Raw genomic sequence first — 26,845 nt, 5'->3', positions numbered from 1 at the left:
GTGCCTTGCCACTATGAGCAAAAACACAAGGGCAAATTAATATTTGCCTAATTGAATATCTGTGCTTTGATGACCAATCCTGTGATTCTTCTAATAAGAAATATATTGGTCTCAGAGAAACCATTCATCAAAATGCTGAGAAAAAGCTGAAAGTAACACAGTTGGCACAGAGGCAAGGACAGGAAAAGAGGGCTGCTTTTCTGGGGTGTGTTGCAAAGCAGCAGAAACACACCCAAGTATTATGTTAAGGTGCCTGTTGGTCAATAGATGAACATCCTGGACACTTTAGTAGATTATCTCACTATTTTTAATAAAAATGCATGTAGATCTTTTTCCCAAGATACTTTTCAGTGCCAACATGTAGTGAAATCCATGGAGGTCCTTTCTGTGTACCGTTAGGTACTAGAAAGACAATAAAAGTCTTAAAACTTTCAGGAATAAAAATTGCAGCCTTAAGAACATCATATGTAATAAGTTCCTTAAATTGTTCCCTATAGCTTTAAATTCCTCTTAAACACCATTCCCTGTGGCTGAGACTAAGATCGCCACACAGGAGAAAATCTCTGCACTTAAAAAGTAAAAGGAAGAAAAATACTTTGTTCTTCTATATATCAGAAAGAGATTTTTTTATAGGGGACAAAGTATGGAAGGAAAATAGAAGTGTTTTTATTTTATTATTTTGTCCCTTTGAACAGTCATATTACTTTTCTTGATCGGTGTCTGTCAGAAACCCTTCACAGCATTCGAAGACTGACTTAGATCAGGAAGTGCAAATGAAAATTTTGAGTGAGCGAGGAGGAACAGAGAGGATCCAGCTCTGGAGAGGAAACAGAAGACTTATGGAAGAAGGAGTAGAGCCTGGAAGAAGCAGAGGGGACAGTGCCCCAGAACACCATAAGTCTTCAAAATGATGCATATAATTGCATAAATTGGCCCAATATCCTATGACTTTCAATGCACTACTAGCAATATTCACTCTTTGTGCTGCTGTGCTGGTGTTCTAGGACAGTAAACTAACCCATTGAACCCATGTATTTAACAACTCATTCTGGACATGTGGAAAATAAAACGAAGTATGGCAAATCCTTGAGGGTTGGAACTTCCATAAGCATAGGGATAAAGCCCAGAGAAGGTACGTTCTCAGTCCCTGGGAACATTCAAAGTCAGGTTGGATTCTGAGAAACCTGATCTAGATGCAGATGTTGCTGCTCATTGCAGGGTGGTTGGACTAACTGGTCCTTAAGTGCCTTTGAAATGTCGCTTCCAACACAAATTACTCTGTGATTCTGTGGTAAACAGCTTGTACTCTCCTCACATTGGTATTGTTTTTTTTAATTCCAGGAAAATATTGTTCAATGTTTTTAAGAATTTTCAACATACTTTTTTTAGCACCATGATAAATCTCTTTGTTGCTTTTATAAGGTCTTTTAATATGTTAATGAAACATTTTTCAAATATTTTTGTTATCTGACTAACAGATGTGACATAATACTATATTTGTTTTTTATGGAATGATTGAGTTTAATGTCTTTTACTTTTCTTTTTTGCATGCAATAAAAATGTTAAGTATACAAAATGCATGCAATGTGTAGTATTATGTGTTAAAATATTATCCAGGCTTTTCTCTCAGAGAACTGTCAACAATACTGCATCTATGACTAATATTTATCATTCAGGCACAAACAAAAATATTTTTCATCATAGCACACCACTTAGTGATTTTTTTAAAGCATATCATAGTCCCACAGCTTGATGGCTGGCTCTAATAAATGCTGTTATTAATGATCACTCTGTCTGTGTCCAGCTATCATCTCCCTGACAAGGCACCTCTCTAAAGACACTGAAACCTGCAGAAATGCCAAGTGTATTGGCCTTCCTGAGATGTAGGCTACCACAAGGTCTTTTCCAAAGAGAGCTCTTTCTGCACAGATGCCACACTACAGATATACTGAGAAGAACTGTTATGGACTGTGGACTTAAAACCCCCAAAAAACTCAGTGTTCTGGTTTGAAAGCAAAACCAGTGAGAGACTCCAAGTCAGAAATACAATTTATTAGGAAAATGGAAAGAAAACAAAATGCATACAATAATAAAAAAGAAGAAATAAAAACCAAAACACTGACAGAGTCAGAATACAACCTGACACCCTCTTGGTCAAGTAGTTTGGAATTGAACCATCCAATTTGGAATGGCTGCAGTCCTCCTGTAGTGGCAGATATGTTTCTGTTGGAGCAGTGATCCTGTAGAAGCGTGTACTCTTCCTCTGAAGACTACAGTGGAAAAGGCAGCTGTTCCTCTGGAAATCCAGTGGAAAGGCTGAGTCTGGTGTCCCAAAAACTCAGGTTATATTCAGTTAGGAATGCTTGGCTCCTCCTTCTGGGCAGAGCATCTCACAATGGAATGTTGTAACTTTTATCAGTCATGCAGTGACATTCAATAGGCCATTAACAGCAGATGTCTTCCTGGGGCAGAGGATTGGTTTGTGGAAGAGATAAAGAAAACTGCCCAATTAACAGTAGATAACTGCCACACCTCTTGCAAACATCTTGCTTTGCAATCTAGGACACTCAGGATCCAGAAAATGCTTTTTTTTTTGGAAGTAAGCAAACAACAATATGAGCATAACAGTCAGATTTGCACCATGTAGTGATTAGGTAGGCAAAACTTGCTGTTGTAGATAAAGGCCCAGACAGTAGACAGTACCTATGTAGTGATTCTTTGGGACATCTGCAAAAGTAACATATTTTCTGAAGTGGAGAGAATTGTCTAAATATCCCTTTTGATAATGTATTTAGATCTGATCTACAGCATTGTGTTAGAAGATACAATGCATTTGTCCCTGGACTTGTTCTCAGTTCCAGGAGGTTCAGCGGGGTCCAGAAAACCAGAATCTAATTTTTCATTTTGTCCCTATTTCTAGTCCCTATAGTGTGATCATGACATACTGCAGATCTGTGTTAGGTATCACTCACTTTACAACTCTGGAATACCCTGGGTGACTTTAACAATTAAAATTTAAAAAAATTACTTCTGCGTTTTACAATATCTGTCATTAAGAGACAGGACAACATCCTTTGAAAGTGAATAGTGAGACATCTTGCTTCTTGCATTAAACTGAAGGACTCTTGCTCCTTACTACCACATGGTTCCATTTTGATGTGCTTAATCCTTAACTGTGCTGCCTTCCTTTCTCATTGTCTTTTTCTAGGAATATCATTGCTCTCAGAGCAACAAAAAATTCCCCAAACCAAATCAATCCAAACCAAAATGTAAAATAAAAATTTTTATGCATGACTTTTTTTTCTCTAATTGTGTGGCCATTTCATACTGTCCTTTGATTCCTCCATCCTCCTTTGGCACAATCAACTGTCTAGCAAAAAGGTTGCAAAGAGCCTGTGTTTCATATTCCCTAGAATGCAATCAAAGCTTGAAAAACAAGGGGTGTGTTGCCAGCTGCATCACTCATTTCTTGTTGTATGCCTGAAACCAAGGCTGCTCTGAATGTCTGTGGTAAGTGCTGAAGGAGCAATGAGGAGAGGCAGAAATCTGAGGGAGGAAATGTCTATCTGAAGTCATGAAATGGCAGAACTTTTCTACTTTCACACAATTCACACAGACACATGTACCTGTACCGGAATTATGAAATACAGGGGACTGGATATTAAGCATGTTTCCACTGGATTGAAAAGCTCAGATCTAAGCCAGATCTGCTTGGCCCAAAAGCTGTCATTATTTAGCAGTTGTTCAGCGAGCTGCGTAAAGAGACTTGGGAAGTTAATCTGATTGTAGGAGAAATGTGATTTGTTTGTTTAAAGATCTTTCTCCGGTTATTTAGGAGAGAGACTAAAGGTTGGGATAAACCAGCCTACTTTTTTTAAGCAATTGGAAAAATATCCTTAAAAATTAAAAGTTTGGAATTTTTCCAAATTCCAAAATTTCCAAATATTATCCACAATTAAAATTATTAGTACTCTATCTTATTTATCAAATTGCCTGATTTGGGTAAAAAATCTTTTTTGGGCTATTGAAAATAAATGTATTACTTTCCATTGTTGTCTCTGGCCATCATTTTCATAGATTAATAGTTATGGTTTACACATAGGTCTAGCAAAAAAAATAGGAAATGCACAGACAGACAGAAAACTGTGTGGGTGCCAGAGACTAGAGATTCTGAGAGTTTGAACAGGATTACATGCAGGTTTTGTTTCTTTCATTATATTTTCTTTTATTTATTTTGTTCTTTTTTATTTTTCAAATTTTGTAATTTATGCTGCAGAAAATAAAAAGCTCATGTAAAACCCTTGAGAGAAAGGCAGTTCATACTTCTTTCACTGAATGTCTTGTGCTACAGGTTCTGTATCTGGATACAAACAACCTGGTCACAGAGGCATTTACAGATCTCTGTTCAATGGTTCCAAAAATAAAATTCAAAGGGGAAGGCTTATCTTTTCCTTGGTATTAGTTAAGAAAAGTCACTGCATCTTTTTATTGTAACTTTTATTATGTTTTTAAGTTTAAGTCTTTGTCCACTTTTTCTTCCTTTTCTGCCCTACTTTTTACTGGAGCTGATGACCAATTTCTGCTCCAAATACAAAAAGCTTTGTACCTTTGATAAATTGCAACATTTGTCAAAAGACTGTCATTGCTTTAATGACATCCCTGTCTTGAGATGTTTCACTTGTGTTTTGCTTGTCTAGAAAAAAACTTATGCTATGTGCTTGGAAGCACAGTCCTTTTACATTTCTATACCTAAGAGAGTCTAATGAAACACTTCCAATTACAGTAATTTCCAGCTGCTTTATTTAGACCTTATAGAACCAGAATATTACTGATTTTTATCTTGATCTCTCCATTCCAGCAAGCAAAATACTCCAATCTCTTGGACCATATAATATCAGGTTGCTTATATGATTAAAATCCATAACATATCTTTAAGAAAATAACACCACTTGATATACAGCCTTATATAGAAAGAACATCCACAGTTTTTGAAGAGCACCAAGCCTTCACTGACAATACGTGAAGTTTTTAAGAATTCATGGCCAGTTTTTGTCAGGGAAAAAAACCCAACTAAACAAGATCAAACAAGATAGCCATCTTCAATAGCACCATCTGCTGCTGGTCCTCAACATTTATACAAATTGTCATCCTCTGACTGCAAACCATACTACTCATCATGGACACAGTTTATGAGCACTTACTTGTAGGGAGCTGCGAGTATAAATGGAAAATTTTGCAGTAAGAAGCAGCTCATTTTCAGTCCATAATGATTTTCTTTTTTAGAGTGGCCAAGAGTTGGCAGGAATTCTTGTTTCTTTTAATAGTAGTCTGTAAGCTTTAAAATGGGAAATGTCTACATTTTACCTGAAATTAGGATTAAAAATAAGGAGTTAAAGGTATTGTGAAATACTTATAGAAAGTCATCTAGAAGGGAATTTGTACCACGTATTTCCTTTCAAAATGTTTTTTCTTAAAATGGAAGATATATATCATGAATATAGAGATCACTTCACATTTTGGTTTTAGTTTACATTAATTAAATGAGTAAAGTATGACAGAATCAGACTGAGTATAAAAGCCTAATAGAGAAGAAAATTTTACAAATGGAAAGAAAAAGAATGAGGTAAAATCTTAGTGTTACCAAACTTCATTATCAACATCTTTTAAAACAATCAGAGAAGACAATCTGAATTGTCTTCAGATCAATTGCATTATTTCTCAAATGCTGATAATGTTAAATAAGGCTACTAAACAGAGAATGTCTACATTTCAAATAAGGAAAGAAAGTATATAAAGAATTTGTAAAGCAAAATAGTTTGCAAATGCACCTCAGATTAGCCAATTTCAATCACTTCAGTCATCAAGTAATCCTTCTCCGGGACTCTGTTCTCTTCTTTGCAATAAAGAATCAAAAAGTAATATTCAGTTGCATTGCATCTTCTGCCAATACTCAGACTGTTTTGTTCTAGATTTTTTTTAAAAATCTGACTAAAAGTGTTTTTCCAGACTACTTACTACTTACAGTAGTTTACAGTTTAAGTCAGATGAACCCCAGAACAATTTATCCTTTCCTTACTGAATTTTGGATTCTTACAGAGAAGCAAATCAGAATGAACCTGAGTGATGTATTTCAGACAATTATTTCTTCACCAGAAATGTGTCTGCCAAAATGGAGGCCTTCAGGAAGCTCCACACCTGAAGCTGAATTATCCAACAAGGTTTACACAAAATCACAAAAATGCGGCAGAAATAGTGAAGAATTGTTTCAGAACTTCTGAAGATTTTGGTTTTCACACACTTCTAATAAAAGTTAAAGAAATGAAGGATTAAATATATCAAATTAGTACCACTGATGACAGCGTGAACATGAAGTTCAACAAGGCCAAGTGCAAGGCCAAATCCAAGGGCCAGGACAGCCCCAAGAACAGATACAGACTGGGGAAAGCGGCTGGGTGTAGATCAGCCCTGAGGAAAAGGACTTGGGCTGTTGGTTGATGAGAAGTTGAATATGACCTGGCAATGTGCACTTGCAGAGCAGAAAGCCAACTGTGTCCTGGCTGCATCAGAAGAGGCATGGCCAGCAGATCCAGGCAGGTGATTCTGCCTTTCTAGTCTGCCCTCATGAGACTTCACCTGGAGTTCTGCACCCTGCTCTGCGGCCCCCACCACTGACCCATGTTAGTCTAGAGGAGTCCACCAAGATGATTAGAGAAGGATTGAACCTTCTCTCCTATGAAGACAGGCCAAGAAAGCTGAGGCTGAGCATGGAGAAGGCTCTCTGGCCTTACAGCAGCGTTGCAGGAGCTGAAGGGAATCTACAAGAAAGGTGGAGGGTGACCTTTTACAAGGATATGAAGTGACAAGACAAAGCAAAATGTTTTTAAACTGAATGAGAGTAGGTTTAGATTAGATTTTAGGAAGAATTTCATTACTGTGAGGACAGTGAGGCACTGGTACAGGTGGCACAGAGAAGTTGTGGATGTCCCATTGCTGGAAGTGTTTAAGGCAAGATTGGATGTGGCTTTGAGCAACCTGGTCTATTGGAAGGTGCCCATTCTATGACAGAGGATTTTGGAAATAGATCATAGAACAGTCAAGGTTGGAAGAGATCTTCTAGGTCACATAGTAAAACTGTCAACCCAGCAAAAACATAACAGTCACGAAAATATATCCCTAAGTGTTACAACCAGATGTCACTTGAACACTTCCAGAGACAGTAACTCCACCACCCTCCTGGGAAACTAATTCCAAGCACTCTTTCAGTAATTGTTTTTTCCTAATATCTAATCTGATCTTGTTCTTTCACTTGAGACATGCTGGAAGAGATGATCATTAAGGTCCCTTTGAACCCCGGCCTTTCTGTGATTCACAAAGGGTGAGGATGTGACCTGCAGAAAGTCTCCAAGGAAACCAGAGGCAGAACCAGAAACTGAGGTCAAGTCACAGTGTCATACTCCACTTGCTATAAGTCAGGCTATAAAAAAGATCACTGAATTTCTTCAAGGCGTAAATGTTTCTTTAATATGGTCTATATGAAAAATTTGTTTGATTCTTATTCATAGGTGTCAGACTTGTAAGAAAACCCTAGCAAAAAACATAGATACATACTGACCCATGAACCAACCAAGAACCAGATATTATTCAATGAAAATGTTTCCCTTTTTAGGGAAAATTATTTGAATTCAGCTTCCAGTTTCTCAGAAATTAGGACACCCAAATACATGGTGGAATTTTCCATGCATGGAGGTCCTACAATTTTTTGACATTCTTTCATTTGACAAGAACCAGCCTTTATTTGCTATTAGAATATGTATCATACTTCTATAACTTCACCAAAGTTTTTTAATGACCACTAACACAAGAGGAATATTTCAGTGACCTTGGCAAAACAACTTGAAAATAATGTCCTCTATTAAAAAAGTCATACTGGAATTACATCTTTTCCCAGAACCATGCAGTTTTGTTTAAAATGTTGAAAGTATTTTATTTTATCTTTGCCTTCCTTTTGAGCATATTCAGACAGAAAGGTTAGTCAAAATGCAGTAAAGACAAGCTTGAGCAGTTAGTATTGTCATCAAGATTGTAATTTGTGAGATACATTTCAAGTTCATGCTGTTACTATTAATCAAATATTTTTTCTAGGCCAGAGAAAACAGAAGGTCCTGTAAATATATAGTTTCACTTACATCCTATTCTTAACCACTGAATAATAGGACCGAGTACACTACATGATCATAGAGAGTGGAACAGCTGCTGTAGCACAAGTCTCATTCCATAGATAAGTGGGATGCTCAAGTAAATTCAAGTAAATCTGTAGCATCCGTCACATCTGTCTTCTTCCTCATATTTTTTTTCCAGAAAGACATAAGGAAAGCTCACTTAAATGGAAATCAGAATAAAGCCAGTGTTACAAACAAAACATAATTTAGTACACAATTATTTTTCCCTGTCATCTTGACTTTATGGAGTACTTAGAGTAAAATAGTACTTTCATAAACAGAGGGATGCACATGTAAATTTGATAACACTCTTTGTTCAGTTTTCTCCATTTCTCTCAACAGTTCAAAAAGTTCTCCCTCTTCTTTCCTAAATTCTCTGTGTAGAGTGGACCTACTGACATCGCTAGTCATTGAACACCAGAAATCCTCTCTGACTTTCTTGAAATTCTGAAGTGACCACTGTTTTAAACAGAAAAATTCATTAAAATGAAGAGGTTGACATGTTTCTCCATGATTCATGCTAGGTAAATTTTGTAGTATTTGTGCCATCAGAACAATACATCAGAAGACATTCTTTTGATATTTCTGTCCTATTCAAAAATAAGTCTTTCCGTAAGTATAAAGAAACACTTTGCTTCTTTATTCAGTGATACTGTGTGGTTTATTTTTTGTGACACACATTTCATTTTACATAAACTAGTTACAACACTGCCTGTAAAAGAAATCAATCTCATCAGCGCAGAGGGTGCAATTTTTTCATCTCCAGTTTGACAGGAAAGGGTATTGCAAAATGAATTAATGGAGGAAAGATGAGAGGATTACTTCTAAGTACTTGCTGACATGTTCCTCCGAGATATCTTTTGGCACAGTTTCACTGGGAGCTGACTCAAGCTTTACAGAAAAATGTGTTTACAGATGACCCATGGTTCATAAAACAGATTTTTTCAGACCAACCTGAACTAAATCTATAGTGATGTTGATCTTACTATATGCACTAGTTTAGTGTGCCTGTGGGTTTCATGAGTAATGGAGTCAGGAGAGTACAACACTTTCACAAATGAAGATATTTAAATGTGGGATTTCAATCCCATTTTGTTTGATTGAAGCAAAGAAAGTTTAGGATGGCTGTTAGATGATTATGATGTTAAGATGAGACTATGGGGAAAAGCTGTAAATGCTAATGAGCAAGCCTCAAGCTGAAAAGGAGAACTCTGATTTACAGGGGACTTCCAAAATTCATAAAATCCATTCTCTGCATGTGAACCACACACCAATCCCTATAATATGTCTATAATAAGAGATCTTTTGCCCATGTTGCAGTTGAAGAATAGAGTCTTTGGTAATTCTCTACTGCTATTTTGTCCATGATTTCTTCATCATTATGTGGATTATTTCTATGACTGTGATACAGGAGGAAAATCCATCTTCCTTCTTTCAGGCATGCATGTACATACGTATGCAAACATACACATATGTATTTCTTACATGATTCATCAAAACCTCTGCATCCTATGTGTATGTGAAATGCTCTATTATAATTGATGAGGGGATTAGGGAAAGTCTTTAAGCTTTGAATCATTTAATAGAAATTTTTATATGTTCCATTTACATTGTTTTATCTAGTCTATTTCACTAATTCACGAGGGAGAGTTCTGTTGTTAGGGTTACTAACACAGAGCATGAGAGAGAAATACCCCTGAGTAAAAACCTTATTAACAGCTATTCAGTGAATTTAATTCTTTCTGGAATACTGCCACCAATTACTTTTTGGCATGGTGACTTACACAAGTTTCACAGTATCTTATACTAACAGTTGCCAGGAGTACACACCATCAGAATTACCTTAATTGGCTGAGTATTTTGAAAGTTTCAGCCTGGAATGACCTGAGCTCACAGGGACTAGAGAAATGAGAAGGGAAAACAAAACAAAAAAAGAAATAAAACTTGATGCTGAGGTATCCAAACTCTGTCCACCCTTCCTGAACAGTAAAAATTTTCTTTTTCTTCTTTCTCTGCTACATTTTCACCTTAGAGGTTCCCATTTAATATGAAAAAAAATTAATTCAAAGGAAAATAGGCAGCTTATTGTGCAATGGTTTTAATGTTCTTGTATTTAATGATCCAGTGGCGTGGTTTTGGCCAGGACAGAGTTAAATTTTCTCAGTATCTGTGAGGAGGAAGGGCTGGGACCCCTGTGGAAATGTCCAGATTGTTATTTATACCACCTCAGGTCATTATTGCAGTGAGAAGAAAGGCATGGTGGTGTAGGGAGGAGTGCAGTGAGTACTTTTTTATGTGAACTCTTTTTTTGCATACTTTTTTAATTAATATTGTTACTGTTCAATTTTTAAGTCACTCCTCTTTCCAGTAAATTGTTTCTTATCTCAACCCTAGCTTATCATCTTTTTGTGCTTCCAGTTTTCAAGTCCATCCCCAAAGTGAAAAGGGGAAAGGGGAAGGAAGAGGGAGAGAGCAAATAAACAGTATCTGATTTGGGATAGCCTTGGTGGGGGCTGGGACACTAAACCAAGCAGTGCCATTCCTAAACCATGACATTCAGCAAAAGTGAAATATGCATACAAGGACTGAGAGACATTTTGTGGACTTGAGACATGAAGTACTCATTTTAGGTGGATATGGATTTAATTGGATGGCCGCATCCTAGAGCTAAGAATCCTGATGCACATCAGTGATGAGTGGCATCCCTCAGGAGTCTGTACTGGGATCAGTGCTATTTATTATCTTAATTAATGACGTAGCTGAGGGCATCGAGTGCCCCCTCAGCAAATTGCAGACATCACCAAGCTGAAGAGAGTGGTTGCCATATTTGAAGGATGGGATGTTATCTACAGACACCTTGAGAAGCTCAAGTGGGCTCATGGGAATCTTATGGGTTCTAATAAGACCAAGAGAAGGTGCTGCACCTGATTTGGCGCAACCCCCAGTATCAATCTGGGCTGGGGGATGAAAAGATTAAGAGTCTGAGAGAGGAACTTGGAGGTGCTGGTGGACTTACAGCCCAAAACACCATTTATATCTGGGCTGAATCATAAGAAGCATGATCAGCCATTTGAGGGACATAATTCTGCCCCTCCACTCTGGTGAGACCCCACTGGGAGTGCTGCATCCAGTTCCGGGGTCCCCAGCACATGAAGCACATGGACCTGTTGGAATGAGTCCAAATGAAGGAACACCAAGATGATTAGTGGGATAAAGCACCTCTCCTATGAGGGAAGGCTCAGAGAAATTCAGTCATTCAGCCTGGGAAAGAGAAGGCATTAGGATGACCTTAGCATTGCCTTCCAGTACCTGGAGGGAGTCTGCAGGAAAGATGAAGATTGACTTTTTACAAGGGGGTGTAGTGATAGGTCGGGGGGGGGGGGAAGTTTTAAACTAGAAGAGGGTAGGTTTAGATTAGATACAAGGACAAAAACCTTTACTGTGAGGGTGGTGACAGGTTGGCGAGAAAAGCTGTGGATGCCCCATCCCTGGATGCATTCCAGGCCAGGTAGGATATAGCCCTGAGCAACCTGGTTTTAGGAAAGATGATCCTGCCTATGGCATGGGGATTGATGCTAAATGATCTTTAAGGTCTTTTTGAACCTAAACCATTTTATGATTCTATGATTTTATACAGGAATAGGTATTTTCATGATTCTTAGTAAAATTAAGACAATTTCATCAGCAGGAGCCACTTCTGTAATCATTCTTAGTGCAGGCCAGAAGTCCAGTTATCTGTGGGGTTTTTTTTGACAATAACAAATTTAATATGCAGGAGAAACATTAATGTGTGATCGTGGACTGACATGGAAGAAGCTTTTCTTTACCCTGCATGTCTAATAATGGTTTATAGTTTTGACACATTGACTTTGTGACTTTCCTATTGTTAGTATAGTTATTCTTGTTGTCCATGAACATATTAGGATAATTTGAATCCTATTGAGCCTTGACCTAACAGGCAAGTTGTGGAATAATTATCTCAAGCTAATGGTGAATTTGTATATGTTTATTTCCTTTCTATTAATTTGGAAGGTGTTGCCTTTCAGTTCTACAAACTGTCACATCTAGTTACTAGAAGAGATGATTTTATGTGCTGTCCCTAAATCATACATTATTTTGAACATTTCTGTACTTTCCTTTGTAATTGTCTTTTCCCTGATCCTATACAATTTTAAATCTTTTTCTTTAAATGCTGGTTTGCTGGGCTATGTGTGTGTGTATATATATATCATATATATATATATATATATATATATGTGAATGTGTATTGTCCACATTCAGGAGTAGAAGAAACATTGAGATCTGTATGAATACATAATATTATAAAAGCAAGAAAATAACTCATTTTAATTAAAGTAAAAAAAAATTTCTTTCTCATTAAGATCATTGCCAAATGATTTTATAAAATGTCATAATTAGTCCTAATGTCTCATTTCTGAAAAATTGTTTATGTGAATCTTAGATCTAAGTGTGTGAAATGGTTATTGCAAACAGAAATATGAATCATGAAGTCTCTCAGTTTTCAAGGTCCATTATTTTTGAGGTGAGTTGATTGCAACAATAAAAATTGTATCTCTTGCTTTCCAGTGTTACATTTATCTATCTCTCCTAGGTATGAAGGCCATTACAAAAATCAAGACTACACAGTATTTTGTGAAAACATCAATTAACTGCAATTGTTTACATCAGTGGTCAGTAAATATAAATGAGAAAAATCTGTGCCTTCTCCATGCTGGGTATCAGAGTGTGAAGTGAAGGTTTCCAAGTAAATCAGATGCAGGCACACAATTCTTACCGAATTTGTGTTTTCTTTAAACAGTTTTCATGTATTGCTTAAATTCTAGAATAACATGGGTCTAAAAAACAATATACCCCTGAGCACTAAATACAGAGTGAAAAACAACCCTTACTCTGAAGTGCTCACAGACTAAAAGGGCTCGCAATTGAAATGTTTTGATTGAAAAACTGAACTAAAGATACTGGTATACTAACAGAAAAAGATAATTGTCTCATTCAATCAGATGAAAGGGAAAGAATTTGAGAGAGGGTCCATTGGGGGGAAAAAAACCACCACAAAACCATGATGTCTAGAAGAAATTTTAAATTCAGACATGCATAAACTATACCCATTTTTCTCAATGAGAGCTGTCTGCTTATGGCAGAGAGCAGAGTTCATCCTTTGCAGTTTAGGCACAGCTCCTAAGTGATGCTTTGCATTTTGTACAAAGCTTACATTATTCCTAGGCTGACAAAAATAATGGACAAGATTCGCCCCTATCCTCCTTGGCTTTTTGCCATTATACCCATTACTAAAACAAATTGTCCAGTGCTTATTATAAGGGTGAGGTCATGTCTTGTGAGGTAGTTTTGGGACTAATTTCCCGAGTGAATCTGGAATATACAGCTCACTTAAGACACGTTCCAAAATCCAGCAATATCAGGAGGGCTGTGTATTAAATGTTGGATTGTGCCCTGTATCTTTCACCAGTTAAAAAGAAAAATGTGTTTTCTCAGCTCCATCATTAAAAGCAGCATCAAATGTTCTAACCATTGAGTTATTGCATGTAGAGAATATAAAAAAATATATAAGGACAACAGAAAATACTTGCTAATTTTGTGATAGGGACAACAGTATAATTTTTTTTTTCCTTATGAGTCCCTCTATATTTGCTAGCATTTAAAATAATGAGGCACATTATTAAAGATAAATTAAAAACAAAGCCTCTGGGAACTAAATTACTGAATATATATGAGGACTTGAAAGCCCTATTAAAATATCCATGCTCAGCTAATAACATGTTCTTTGCTTTCAGTTTCAGCAAGAGGAAAAGCTTTCTGTCTTTCAGACAATACTAAAATAAAGAGCCATCAAATATATAAAATTTTATGTAACAGTGATTTCAGTAAAAGAACTTGCTAATACTCAGGAATTTACTTTATGTTCCTAAAAAGATAGAAACAATAGTAAATGACAAACTCAAAGAGGTGGTCTCAAAAGATATCAAAAAGATTCTCAGGAAAACTTGGAAGGTGATTATTTGAACTGAGAACCTGAGAATTGAGTCAGAAGCTCACATGTAAGGAAATATTTGTATTCCAGTTCTGATGTTTTTTATCTATGTTTGCACTGACAAAGATAAAGTTCATAGTGGAAAAACATGGCTGATTTGTTGAGCCTGTGTATTTTCTATTTTCAAATGTCTCATCTACAAGACAGCAAATAAACAATACATGACACCTACCTTCAGTGTAGATGTGAGTCCAGCATTTTATAACAAGAACAAATTTAGCTGAAAACTCTGTCAAACACTTTGGCCAAGACTAAAGCTGACTGAAAGTTGCAAATATATTTTTAAGGCAAAAAAAAAAGGAAGCTCAAAGGTTCACTTAGCTTTTAATAGATAGAAATCATAACTGCATTTTTCTTCCCCAAATTTTAAATATCACAGAAAAAAGTTTAATTTAAAAGACATCAAATATAATATTTATAATATTCATTTTTAGAGGTAGGTCCATCCATATACATATCCATGAATATTTATTCATGAATCTATAGAAATTTATTTTCTTTTTCTTACTCACAACCAATATATGATAGTGAAAGAAATAGCCCTGTGAGGATGGGAACTTATGTTTTTCAGCAGTAGAATATGGATCATCACCTTGATGTAACGTTTGACACACTGGACAACTGGAAATGCACCAGAGTGCACAATTAAATTATACTTCTAGGAAGAAGGAGCTGTCATGTGAAGAGGAGGAGATTTCCTCAAACCTTAGTGTGAGGAGATTTCTTCGACCCTTTGTGTTTGATTGAAAGGAAAGCCTTGTACCTGAGCAGTCTGTTCCCTTTAGGGGAACTCTTCACTGAGCAATACTGCTGGACTGGAGGGCACTTTGACTGACTTATTCAGGGACACACACCAACAGCACAAGGGAGGCCCCTCAGCAGATCTTCCCACTTATGACCCCTCAGTGGTTCTCCTACTTTACTCAAGTAAAGGTCTCCTACTCAAGTGGGTCTCCTACTTTACTCCCACTTTACTCACTGCCAGTGTCTGCCAGCACCCATGAAAGACTCACCAACAGGTTACAGCGTAACACTCTTTATAATTTTATCATCATATAATTTTGCGACAGGTTGAGCTTTAAGGATTACCGGTGACCGTATCTGACTGAAAAAACATGTTCAAATCACTGTCTCAAATCCCCAACACAAGTATTCAGCATGCAGAGAGTATAGTTCTTATCAAACAGGTGTCCCTATGAGGGAGAAAGAAGGTTCAGCCTGTTGACTGATCCCAGCAATAATGATGGTGTCTTCTCTAAATTTTCATCCATTCTCAACCTATCTTTATACTGTCTCTTTATGTTTAGGTAGAGCTCGGGTGACTCTAGTCCTGCCTCCCATTGTTCCCAATTGGTGTAAAATTCTCTAGCTTTGCTTTTTAAAGATACCATTAAAAAATCATATTGCACGTGCCCAGTGAGAGATGATTGTACCTTGGAGGTGGGAAACTTTGGGATGGATGTGTGCATTAATCTTAAAATCAGGCTATAATGAACCAAGTTCTAAGGAGAGAGATTTCATCACAGTTTTTGGCTCATCAGCAGAACATTTCTTCCTCCCTCCACTGTTTGACATTTGCTGTGTGATTCCTCAGCTGCAAAGTACCACCAAATTCCCCTCCCTGAAAGAATTTCCACAGGGTCTCAATACAACATGGTGTCTCCACTCTGCTCTGCCCTCCATTCTGTCCCCCTTAGTAGGTGCTTACTGTTGGGGAATAATCATGGAGCATACCAACAATGCCCCAGCCAGGGAGTAGCAGCTGCATTTTACCCTATAATTTCAGTACCATTAGCTTCTGTTAGGATGTGAATATAACTTAGTTGCACTTGATTTTAATCCCAGCCACAAGGAGCATGAGGATCCAATCTTGTTTTAGGTCAAAATCCCTACTCTACGTGGGGAATTAAAGCTCTGCTCTTTCTGTGATTCTGTTTTGCACTTGCACTCAAGGCAGAATTTATGAGAAAATGACAGAGTCTTTCAAAGGTTCTGTCTTGCTTTTTAGGTTTCTATCCTTTGGCACTTTTTCTTAAAAAACATAACACTGAAAACCCTCTGTCTTCCTAATAAAGAAATGAAAGGCTTGGTTTAAAGACAAAAATAAAATCAATTTTATATAGAAGTAACAAGTAAAAAGTCTTGAAATCCAGAGGTTTTATTCCACTTCATCATTCTGCTGAAAATACTTACTTATGAACTTTTGCAATGGACAGTGGCATTTGGGTGTATACCATTATTGACTTCTGGTCTGTAAACCACTGTGTCTGATTTAATAATAGACCTAGAGAATCTCCACTGCAAAGTTCTGTGACTATCTTCTAGACTGTCACATTGTGAATAAGAACCTGACTGGATACTTTCAATTTATAGTCAATCTAAGCCTCAGGTGCTGTCAAACTGTGCTCAGCACAACCAAAATTGTGAAAGAAAATGAAGTCACGGAGTCACAGAAGGTTTGAGGTTGGAAGGGGCTCTTTAGATCATCTAGTCCAATCCCCCTGCTGAAGCAGATTGGTGTAGATCATGTTCACATCTGGACAGGTTTTGAATATCTCTAGAGAAGAGGACATCTCACCTATCTCGAAACTTGTTTCAGTGCTCCGTCACCTTCAGAGTAAGTAAGTTCTTCTTCATATTCAACTGGAACTTCTCGTATTCCAGTTTGTGCCTATTGCCTCTTATCCTGTTAATGAGAACCACTGAAGAGAGCCTGTCCTCATTCTCTTGGCACCTGACCTGAAGATATTTGCATGTATTGGTCAGGTCTCCACTCCATCTTCTCCAGGCTAAACAAGCTGAGCTCCCTCAGCCTTTCCAGCAGGTTGACCCCCTGTCCTGGTCCAGGCCTCTGCTCTCAACCAGCTCTCTGGCCTGTCCAGGTCTCAGAGAATGTCAGCACAGCCTCCTGGTGTGTCAGACACTCCTTCCAGTTTTTATTATCAGCAGAGTTGCTGAGGAGACTCTCTGTCCCTTCATCCAGGTCACTGATGGACAAACAAGACTGGACCCAGTGCTGTCTCCTGGGCAGCAATGCTAACTAAAGGGTTCCAACTAGGCCCTGTGCTACTGATCACAGTCCTCAGCTCTGCCAGCTCCAATCTACCTCATTATTCACTCAACCAGCTCAAACTTCCTTAGGTTACCCTTGAGGATGTTACCACAGACAAGTAAAAAGGCTTGCTGAAGTTCAAATAGACCACATCCACAGTTCTTCCCTCATCTACCCAGTCATTCCATTACAGAAGGCCATCAGATTGGTCGAACAAGATTTTCCTTTAGAAGAAAATCTATGTTGACTACTCCCAACAACCATCTTGTCTTCCATGTGCTTAGAGATGACACCCATCATGAGCTGTTTCATTACCTTTCCTGGAATGGATGTGAGGCTGACTGGTCTGTAGTTCCCTGGGGTTTCCTTCTTGCCTTTTTGAAGACTTGAGTGACACTGTCTTTCCTTTAGTCTCAGGTACCGCTCCTCTTCTCCATGACCTATCCAAGATGATGAAGCCCATCATGCTAAGCCCAAGTTTAGCAATAATATAATTTAAAATATTATCATTTCCCTTCTTCAAAACAACCAGGCTCATGGAGTGTCTCTCTTAGAAAAAATGAAATATAATTAATGGATAAGACTACTCCACAATACTATACTGTTGATATCCCTGACACAAATATGACTCCTTAGAATAAAGGTATTAATATAGCATAGTTCCAATGTAAAAAAAATATACAAAGAAAATCTTGTGGAAAATTTGTGTGAACCAGCTTAAAAATGAAATAGAGAAGCAGCATGCAACTTTAATGAAACCTTTCTCATCTTGCTGTCTCTCTTATCTGTAACAGTAATCATATGCAAACTATAGTATTTTCTTACCCTGTATTATCCATTTTGCAAAGAATAATTAGTGGTCCTTTGTGTAATTTTCATTATGGATGTGCAAATCTTCAAAAGCTTCTGCTCTGTTCATTCATCGCTGTGATTCCTTCCATTCTAGGCAAATTTGAGTTGTTAGTCTCCAATACAAAAAACTTTAGATTTTTCTCTTTTTTTGGAGGGTTTTGATCTGGTGGTGAGTTGTGGTTTTTTGCTCTGTATGTTCTTTGATAGTTCATTGTCCTACAGTCAATCTGATAATGTACCATCCATTTATTTTTAGCTTTCATATGGTGTCCCTCAGGGGTCAGCCCTGGGGATGATACTGTTCAACATCCTGTTGGTGACACAGACAGTGGGATCGAGGGCACCCTCAGCAAGTTCACTGATGACACCAACCTGTGTGGGGCAGTCAGAGTGCTGGAGGGAAGGGATGGCATCCAGAGGGACCTGGCCAGGCTGGAGAGGTAGGACTGTGCAAATCTCCTGAGGCTCAACAAAACAAGGTCCTACACCTGGGTTGAGAGCAGCCCTGTGGAAAAGGACCTGGGGGTGATGGCTGATGAAAAACCCAACGTGAGCCATCAGTGTGTGGTCCCAGCCCAGAGAGCCAATGGAACCCTGAACTGCATCCAAAGGAGCGTGGTCAGCAGGTCAAAGGAGGTGATTTTCTTCCTCTAACTTGTTCTTCTGAGACCCCATCTGGAGTGCTGCATCCAGCTCTGGACTCCCCAGTGTAAAAGACATGGAACTGTTGGATCAAGTCCAGAGAAGGACTATAAAGTTGATAAGAGGACCGGAGCACTTCCTCTATGAAGACAAGAAAAACCAGGGCCGTTGAGCTGGGAGAAGAGAAGGTTGTGTGGAGATCCCTCCAAAGAGGACCTTCCAGGAAGCCAGGGAGGGACTCTTTGTCAGGAGCAGTAGCAATAGGACAAGGAGTAATGGGTACAAACTGAAACAGAAATTTAGGATAAATATTAAGAAGAAATTCTTGGCTGTAAGGGTGGTGAGACACTGGAACAGGGTGCCCAGGAAGTTGTGGATGCCCCAAACCTGGCAGTGTTCAAGGCCAGATTGGACAAGTCCTTGAGCAATTTGGTCTGGTGAGAGGTGTCCCTGTCCATGGCGGGAGGGGTTGGAAATAGACATGGTCTTTAATGTCCCATCCGATTCTTATTTTTCTATGATTCTGTAATTCATATGATTCATTATAATAATTTATGATGTAATAATGCATTATATTTATGAAAAGGTTACAGAGCATTGTTCTGTTATTACTGCAAATGCCAATAAAACAAACAGATTTGGGTAAAAGTACAGAAAATAAAAGCAAATTTTGATTTTTTAATATCATAGTTTGCATTTATTTAGAAAGAGATGAAGTGAGAAATGGACTTTGAAAGTTTTATCAATTATCTGGAATTATAATCAGATCCTAGAACTGAAATTAAGTTAATATACATAAAGGTGTCTAAAGTTTATGGGAAAAAATGTGAATCTTATTATTTCCAGAAGAGGATGCCTTGAGAAAAGATGCTGATGATCATCTAATAATAATAACTCCAAACAAAGTAGAAAAGACTATGAATTGCTATTACTTTTCACTAACAATCCACCACTACACTTCTTCCTCATCTCACCAAAACCCCATGAAGCTGATAGATGCATTTTCTTTGACTTAATAACATGCTTGTTAGGAGAAGTTAATGATTCTCTTTTGAGCTGGAATACACATGCCAGGGTGATCTATTTGTGCAGTACTGTTCACATTACAATGACTCTTGAAATTTTCCATGATATATGAGTAAGATTTAAACTTCTGGTGTGAAATGAGGAGGTTCCCAATACCACTTTTAATATCCAGAATGCATTCCAAATAAAGTCTACTTCACTATGTCTACCTAAATATAATAGAAAAAGTATGTATTTTTTAAGAAAAACATTTCATGTGAATCTATCCAAGCTCAATAAATTTCAAGTAGTGTGAGGTCAGAACCATTAGTAACAATACCAAATATGCTTAAATGATTTAATAGCAATGGTCGTATCCAGCAACAATCTACTATAGTCTTAGAATTCAGTCACAATGTTAAAAGTAGCACTAGAAATTACTCTCCAAGCTTGAAAGGGGAATTGTTACACTTTTCTGCAAAAAAACCTAAAGAACAGTTTATGTTGCTATATGTAATTGTTTATTATTAATTCAAAGAGTAATAGTTTCCTGTGTTGCTATGAAACAGCTGTTGTCCAAAAGATAAAATTTTTTTCTTTATTTATAAAACATCACTTTCTGAGTGTACCATCTAATACAAGTACACATATATTTTCCCAATTTCAAAGTTTCTTTAAAATTCACTCATGGATTAAGTAATCAACCTTCCTAGGCAAAAATCATGTTTCTGAAGTATTGAGAATATTTAAAGACAAAGTTCTTTTTAATTTAAAGCTTCTAACTTACTTTCAGTGTTTAGAGAAAGTCTTCACTTTACACAATGTTTTTTACTGTGAGCAATTCAGCCATAGCTTATTGGTAGCTGACTACAAATGAACATGCAAAGTGAAGATACTCAAATGTGTGTGCATGTATAGGATGTATTAATTATAAACAAATGTTACAAAATGAAAGTATGTTCTAATATGTGCTTCATCATTAAAAAAAAATTACAAGATTAAAAATTTTCTTTTTCTCTCCATAAAGAAATCCACATTTTCTCACTTATACTGAGTGACATACTTCTGATATCTAGGAGTACTAACTGTCAGAAAATTATTTTCAAATTAATTTTCAGAATAATTCAGAAGGAATAATTTCTGCTATACAATTGCTTGATCATGTACATTCTGGCATGCCAAGAAAGCATTAGATTACAAAGAACAATAGGAAATTTATTGATATTTAAGACAATTTCATGATCCTTTTCTTTTTAGTTTAGATTTGAAGAAACTTGGAAGTAAAACTAAGGCAATATGTCACAGTGGATATTAAACAAAAAGACAATTTAAAGTTCTCTGGAGTTAAACCCATGTTTGCATATCTAATTATTGGCATAATGACACTATTGGCTCTCCTGTGAAAGGGTAAGTTAGACTGCTGAGGTTAGCTTTATAATATGCTCTGATCATCTGTGCAGATTTAATCTGAATATGCAATATTAATTCTGCTACTCACTTAAAAATAAGAGCAATTTCTACAGCCACTGCAAAAATATACATTGCATATATTACATACAAGGTACACTAAAGTTCCTTAGAAATTATTTGCTTTTAATTTGACTTGAGTTGATGTAAAATACTCTTTTAGATACAGTAAGAAATCCCCGTATTTTAATTTTCCTCATCACATACTGGTTACTAATTCTAACACTACTTTAATATTAAGTAGTCTGGATCCATTCTATTTGTGATTGACTTTGATTTTATTGATGAGGATTTTCACAGTGCTTTTAGATTTACCCCTAAAAAGAAAGACAAAGACTAGTAATTCATGCCCAAATTAATACAATAGAAAAGAAATAGCCATCAAAAAGTTATGAGATTCATTGCCAAAAAATATTTTCTTAATCTCTGATTGTTAAAGCCTTTCTTATATTCTGAAGCAAGAGCTATATTCCTAGATTCTGAAGCAAGCATTTTTTATCCTTCTAAAATTCTCTTTTCCAGTCTGGATCGCACACCCTTGACGTCATAGGAAACTCATTCAGTCCAATTGGTGCAGGGTCAAACATTTAATCCTGCTGTTACAGGTTTGTATATTCTTGCTATCTTTGTAAAAGTTAAATCCTGCTTTTAACCCTGATAAGCTCTTGGCTGTGGTGATACCTTCAGGCAATTAATTCCCAAAGGTGCTTGTGTCTTGTATGAGAATGCTTTTTCTTTTGATCAGTCATAAATTTACAGCATATTAATTTTTCTGAATGTTTACTACTGTGAGAGAAGGTGGACATAGCTCTTTAAAGTTTTCTCTACGCTATGGAACAAAATGAAAATTAATGGAATGAAATGGAAATTTTTCCATTTCTAAGTTATTCAGTCCTGTTTCTTCAGTAAACAGTTCAGCCCTTTTCAATTATAGAGAGGCAGAATTAGGAGTGTCTTTCTGCTGAAAGTAATGCTGAGTGAGTTTGTTCTTGGTTTAATTGAACATTAGCTCTCAGGACTGCTACTTCCACATTCTGATCTACAGCTTTTTCTGATGTTATATCTAATTTGATTTTAAAATAAGTGTTAATTTAACTATTTTGGGAAAGATGCTAAATGATTTTGACATACGGGAAATGTTTTCCACCAGCTATGCTTCCTAAAATATATGTGAAAGAAATTATCTCAAAAAAACAATTCAGAGTATAGTAGCAGACAAATAAATAAGATGAAATTTTGGATGTATTTATACATTTAATGTATTTTAATTACACTGGCACTTTCATTTTTCAGTAATTGCACCTTAATTGCATATATTTTTCTAAATTTAAAAAAGTAGTTAAAATGGCATTGTACTAGATGAAATAATTTCAGGCACTTACTGCAGCTGTTTTAAACAATCCATGTGTGGAATAATTTCATGGTCTTATTATATAAGGCATTTAAAAACTGTACTTGAGCAATTCTGCCTGCAATCAACAATAATCCTACAATATAATTTTTTAGTCATTAAAAAAAAAAAAAAAACAAAACCAAAAAAAACCCAAAGCTGAAACCTGTGAACTAAAATAGTCTATTCTTTTTGCCTTCTGGAAGGTCTCGTGAGGCACCAATTGATTTTGAAAATCATTTAACCAAGGTGCCACCTTTTCAGTTTTGGGGATTCTTGTGGTTTGACCCCAGTTGACACCTAAGCTCCTTGCAGCTGTTCACTCACACTCTCCTGGTGGGATGGGGAAGAGAATCAGAAGAGTAAAAGTGAGAAAACTCATGGGTTGAGAAAAAGACAATAGGTTTATTAGTGAAAGCAAAAGCCACACACATGAGCAAAGCAAAACAACAAATTAATTCACTTCTTCCCATGGGCAGACAGGTGTTCAGCCATACACAGGAAAGCAGGGCTCCATCACATGGAAGGGTGATTGGGTAAGACAAACACCATCACTCTGGACATCCCCCCTTCCTTCTTTCCCAGTTTTATGTGCTGAATGTGACAATCTATGGCCTGGAATATCCCAGCTGTCTCAACTGTGTCTCCTCCTGACTTCCCATGCCTCCCCTACTTCCTTGACAGCAGGGCAGTGTAAAGCGCAGAAAAAGGCTTTGGCTCTGTCCAAACACTGCAAAAACGTCCCTGTGTTATTGGCACTGTTTTCAGCACAAATCCAAACCCAGCCCCTTACCAGCTACTAGGAAGAAAATTTTCTTTTTCCTAACTGAACTTAATTCAAGGAATTTTCCTTACAGATATGGCTTTTACTGTTTATTACTTTCTGATACATTTTCATATTGTGCCTGTCTGAATATTAAGACTGAGAACCAAAATTTATCCAGATTTGTGTATGTGGCTGGTGTTTTGGATTCCCTTATGAGAAACACCTTATGACACATTTTCTTGAAAATGCACGACTTTATTTGAATGCCATTCATGTGAATAATTTGTGTCATACTTGACAGTGACCACAGTCAGTTTGTGGAAGCCAAGATCGCATTTCAGTTTAGGAGATTTCAGCCTTTGAATTGCACATAATTGCAATTTTCTAGCAGGCTGCTAACACTGCAGAAATTAATTTCACAATTAATATCATTTTAGTGGCCAGGCACCACAGTGAAGGTGAAAACTCATTTTGTACAAAGTAGTAACATATTCTACAATTATCTTTGACAGATTTGATATTGAATCTAAAACTAAAGGCAAATATGGCCACGACAGACAATCTGAAAAAAGCTGAAATCAGCAAACAGCATCTGCCAGAAATCTGTTGTTGTATGTCTATGGATTTCATTATACCTTAAATGTTTATGCTAAAGCTCTCAGTTAATTCCTCAGGAGTTTTGTTTAAAAGCAAGAAATTTAATTGTGGCTGGGTTGGATTTTGTTTTTTTTTTTTACTGTCATGCATTTTGCTTTTCGTAGTCCAGGGTGTGTTTAACAGTATGTAGGCTATTTCCTCTGGTCCTGCACATATTATTTATACAGATTCAGTATTGGTGAAGCAATAAACTGTTTATAGGCCATTGCTAATGAGAAGCAATTATTTGTAATTTTAGATTTTGAGATATTTATAGAGACATTGTAATAAAGTTTATGAAACTATTAAGTTTCTCACAACCCAGTGATGTGCACCATTAGCAATTAGCACAAAGGTACTGAAAACAAAAAGCAGACAATTACACTTGGATGAAAATTAGAAAGTGAACAGAGAAACACCCCTGATTCAATACATACAACAGTGAAATGAACTTGCCATCTTTGTTTTCTTTGTGCCCAGGTAAACTCTCTCTTGGCTTTAATGATGGAAACAGATGGTAGGGCTTCGGGCATAGAGCAAATGTTCCAAATATATACATTATCAAATATGAGTTATCTGTACATTCCCCTTTCCAAGCACAAAAAATAAAAAAGTAATGTGCAGTTTACTCTAGCTTAATATATAATAAATAATAACAGCAATACCATTTAGAACTTTTATAGCACTTTTCATCTGGAAATCTCAAAGCAGCTTACACAAGGGGGATAGCAGAGTAGTTCTGGCATCAAAGAGCCTTTCAAACTCACACATCATCCATTTGAGGAGTGCAAAGAACACAAACTTTGAGACGTACGTTCCTCCCATAGGCAAAGTTACAGCTAAATTTTGCATTAGTGGTATGTTATTATAGCAATAGTCTAAAAGAGGTAGAATTGCAGCACTAAAGCTTTGAATATATGTGAAAACTTAAAGCTTGGTATCCAAACTTCCCCCAAAAGGTAGAAAGTGAGTTCTAGGCCACTAAAATACATGTCACAATGCTTTGATATCAGTCACAGAGGTATCTCCCCTTCACTGGGGAATGAGAATTGCATTAAATTCTACCAGTTCTGACTCCATGCTGTAAAAGAATCAGGCAAGGAGTAGGTCCACTAAATTATCACAGATCTTTACAGGTAGCTTGCTTTTATGTGGACAGACAAAAAAAAGAAGAAAAAAGCTCAAAAAAATCAGAAGAAATTTTTTGCAATGGTAAGTATTAAAAAACCCACATTTACAGCAAAAATATATTATTCTAACTTTTTTTGGGGAAAAAACGGTGCTATTAAAAAGAAGAATCCTCATCTCTACAACTCTCCTTTTTCTTTATTTTTTTCTTTCTTCATCTATTTTCTCAATCTTTTGGACTCAAATAATTGGAGAGGGTGAATTTAAAGGGGAAATGTAGGAGGAAATGAAAAGAAATTTAAAATATTTCTGACTTGTTTTTTTCCTATTATTTATCTAAAATATTATCTCAAAATCAAAATTTTCCACTCTTCTAAATAAAATTCTTCAGAAATAAGATCACAGAGACCACACAGAGTACCCAGTATATTATTATGGATGCCAGGGAAGACAAGTAATAATTTGATATTTCTCACACAAATAATTTTTGATCTTTGCATTCATGGTGTTTCTTCCTTGTGTAATTTAATACACCATTTAATACCTACATAATTGTGTGGTAACAGGAAACAGGAAAGTCACCTGCAATTTCCCTTTTGTTTCCTTAAAAAGAAAAAGAAATAAAAAAGGAGCTGCATTATAGCAACTTTTGGCACAATTTTCTATAATTTTCAGTTGATTTCTTTCTTGAAAAATTGTTAGACAGACAGAAAGTTATATATCACTGATTCTTTGATCTCCTAGATTTAACTGAAGACATCAACAAGATATTTCATGTTTAGAGGCCAGAAATGAGTAAAAAGCAATGTTTCATGTAAAGACTGACAAATTGTCTTCTCTTCTTTCCTCCCCCTTATTTTTCTCTTTGTTGTCTTAAAACTGTCAACTTCTGTCTTGGAGATTTAAAAAAATGAGATCAATATGAAAAGCAGAACTGTCATTCCTACAGTAGAGTGACTAGCCTGAATCTCTGCTGTTTTTCCACATGAAAGCTGGGAGACGTGCTAGTCTGTCTGTGCACTGAACTCACTCCACCTAATGTAAAAGTAGTACATTTCATTGTTATGGTAAAATGAAGTTAATACCTATTTCACAATTCTACCTCCATATAAAATGAAATGTATTTTAAGAAAATCTAGTGCTGGAAAGACAAGGTGCAGTATAGCAAGGATTTCCAAAGAGCCAGTGCAACGGAAAGGAAGGCTTTTCAATGAAAAGGTGTGCTAAGCACCTGTAGACAAGTCTGTACCTTAACATCCTTTGTGTTTAAGTTAAAAATGAAATTAGAAGAGGCCTTTGGATATTAAAAAAAAGTTATCAATTTAAATTAAATTCCACCTGATAAATTAAGATACTAATGAACATTTTAGGATTAGATTGCCTTGAATCCTTCAGACTTTGACTAATGCATAAGAGAAATCAAGGAACTAGTTCTTGTTGTCTGTATTTAGATTTTGCTATTGAATCTCCAGGATGTTTTATACAGTGTTACATCCTAATATCAAGTGGGTAAAGGAGATTGTGTATACAGAACTTTAATGAATAATCCTTATGTGCAGCAGATGGAACCTTGTCACATGCAGAGATGATGGTGAAACCTCCTCACCCCACGATAAAC

At 36.5% G+C, this 26,845-nt stretch overlaps 1 long non-coding RNA gene across 2 annotated transcripts in view; it reads left to right on the top strand.

Moving 5' to 3' along the window:
• LOC140682308 (uncharacterized) overlaps nucleotides 1-26,845 on the top strand; it is an 84,173-nt gene that overhangs the window by 10,441 nt on the left and 46,887 nt on the right. For both annotated transcript variants that reach the window (XR_012053851.1, XR_012053852.1), the window contains exons 3-4: nucleotides 21,098-21,247; nucleotides 21,830-21,912. This is a non-coding gene — a long non-coding RNA (uncharacterized lncRNA). The remainder of the gene's footprint in view (nucleotides 1-21,097; nucleotides 21,248-21,829; nucleotides 21,913-26,845) is intronic.

The sequence above is a fragment of the Taeniopygia guttata genome, chromosome 2 (genome assembly GCF_048771995.1).
Source record: "Taeniopygia guttata chromosome 2, bTaeGut7.mat, whole genome shotgun sequence".
NCBI classification, from domain to species: domain Eukaryota; kingdom Metazoa; phylum Chordata; class Aves; order Passeriformes; family Estrildidae; genus Taeniopygia; species Taeniopygia guttata.
The sequence above is the reverse complement of the archived record's forward strand: the minus strand, read 5'-3'. Positions and strand labels throughout refer to the sequence as shown.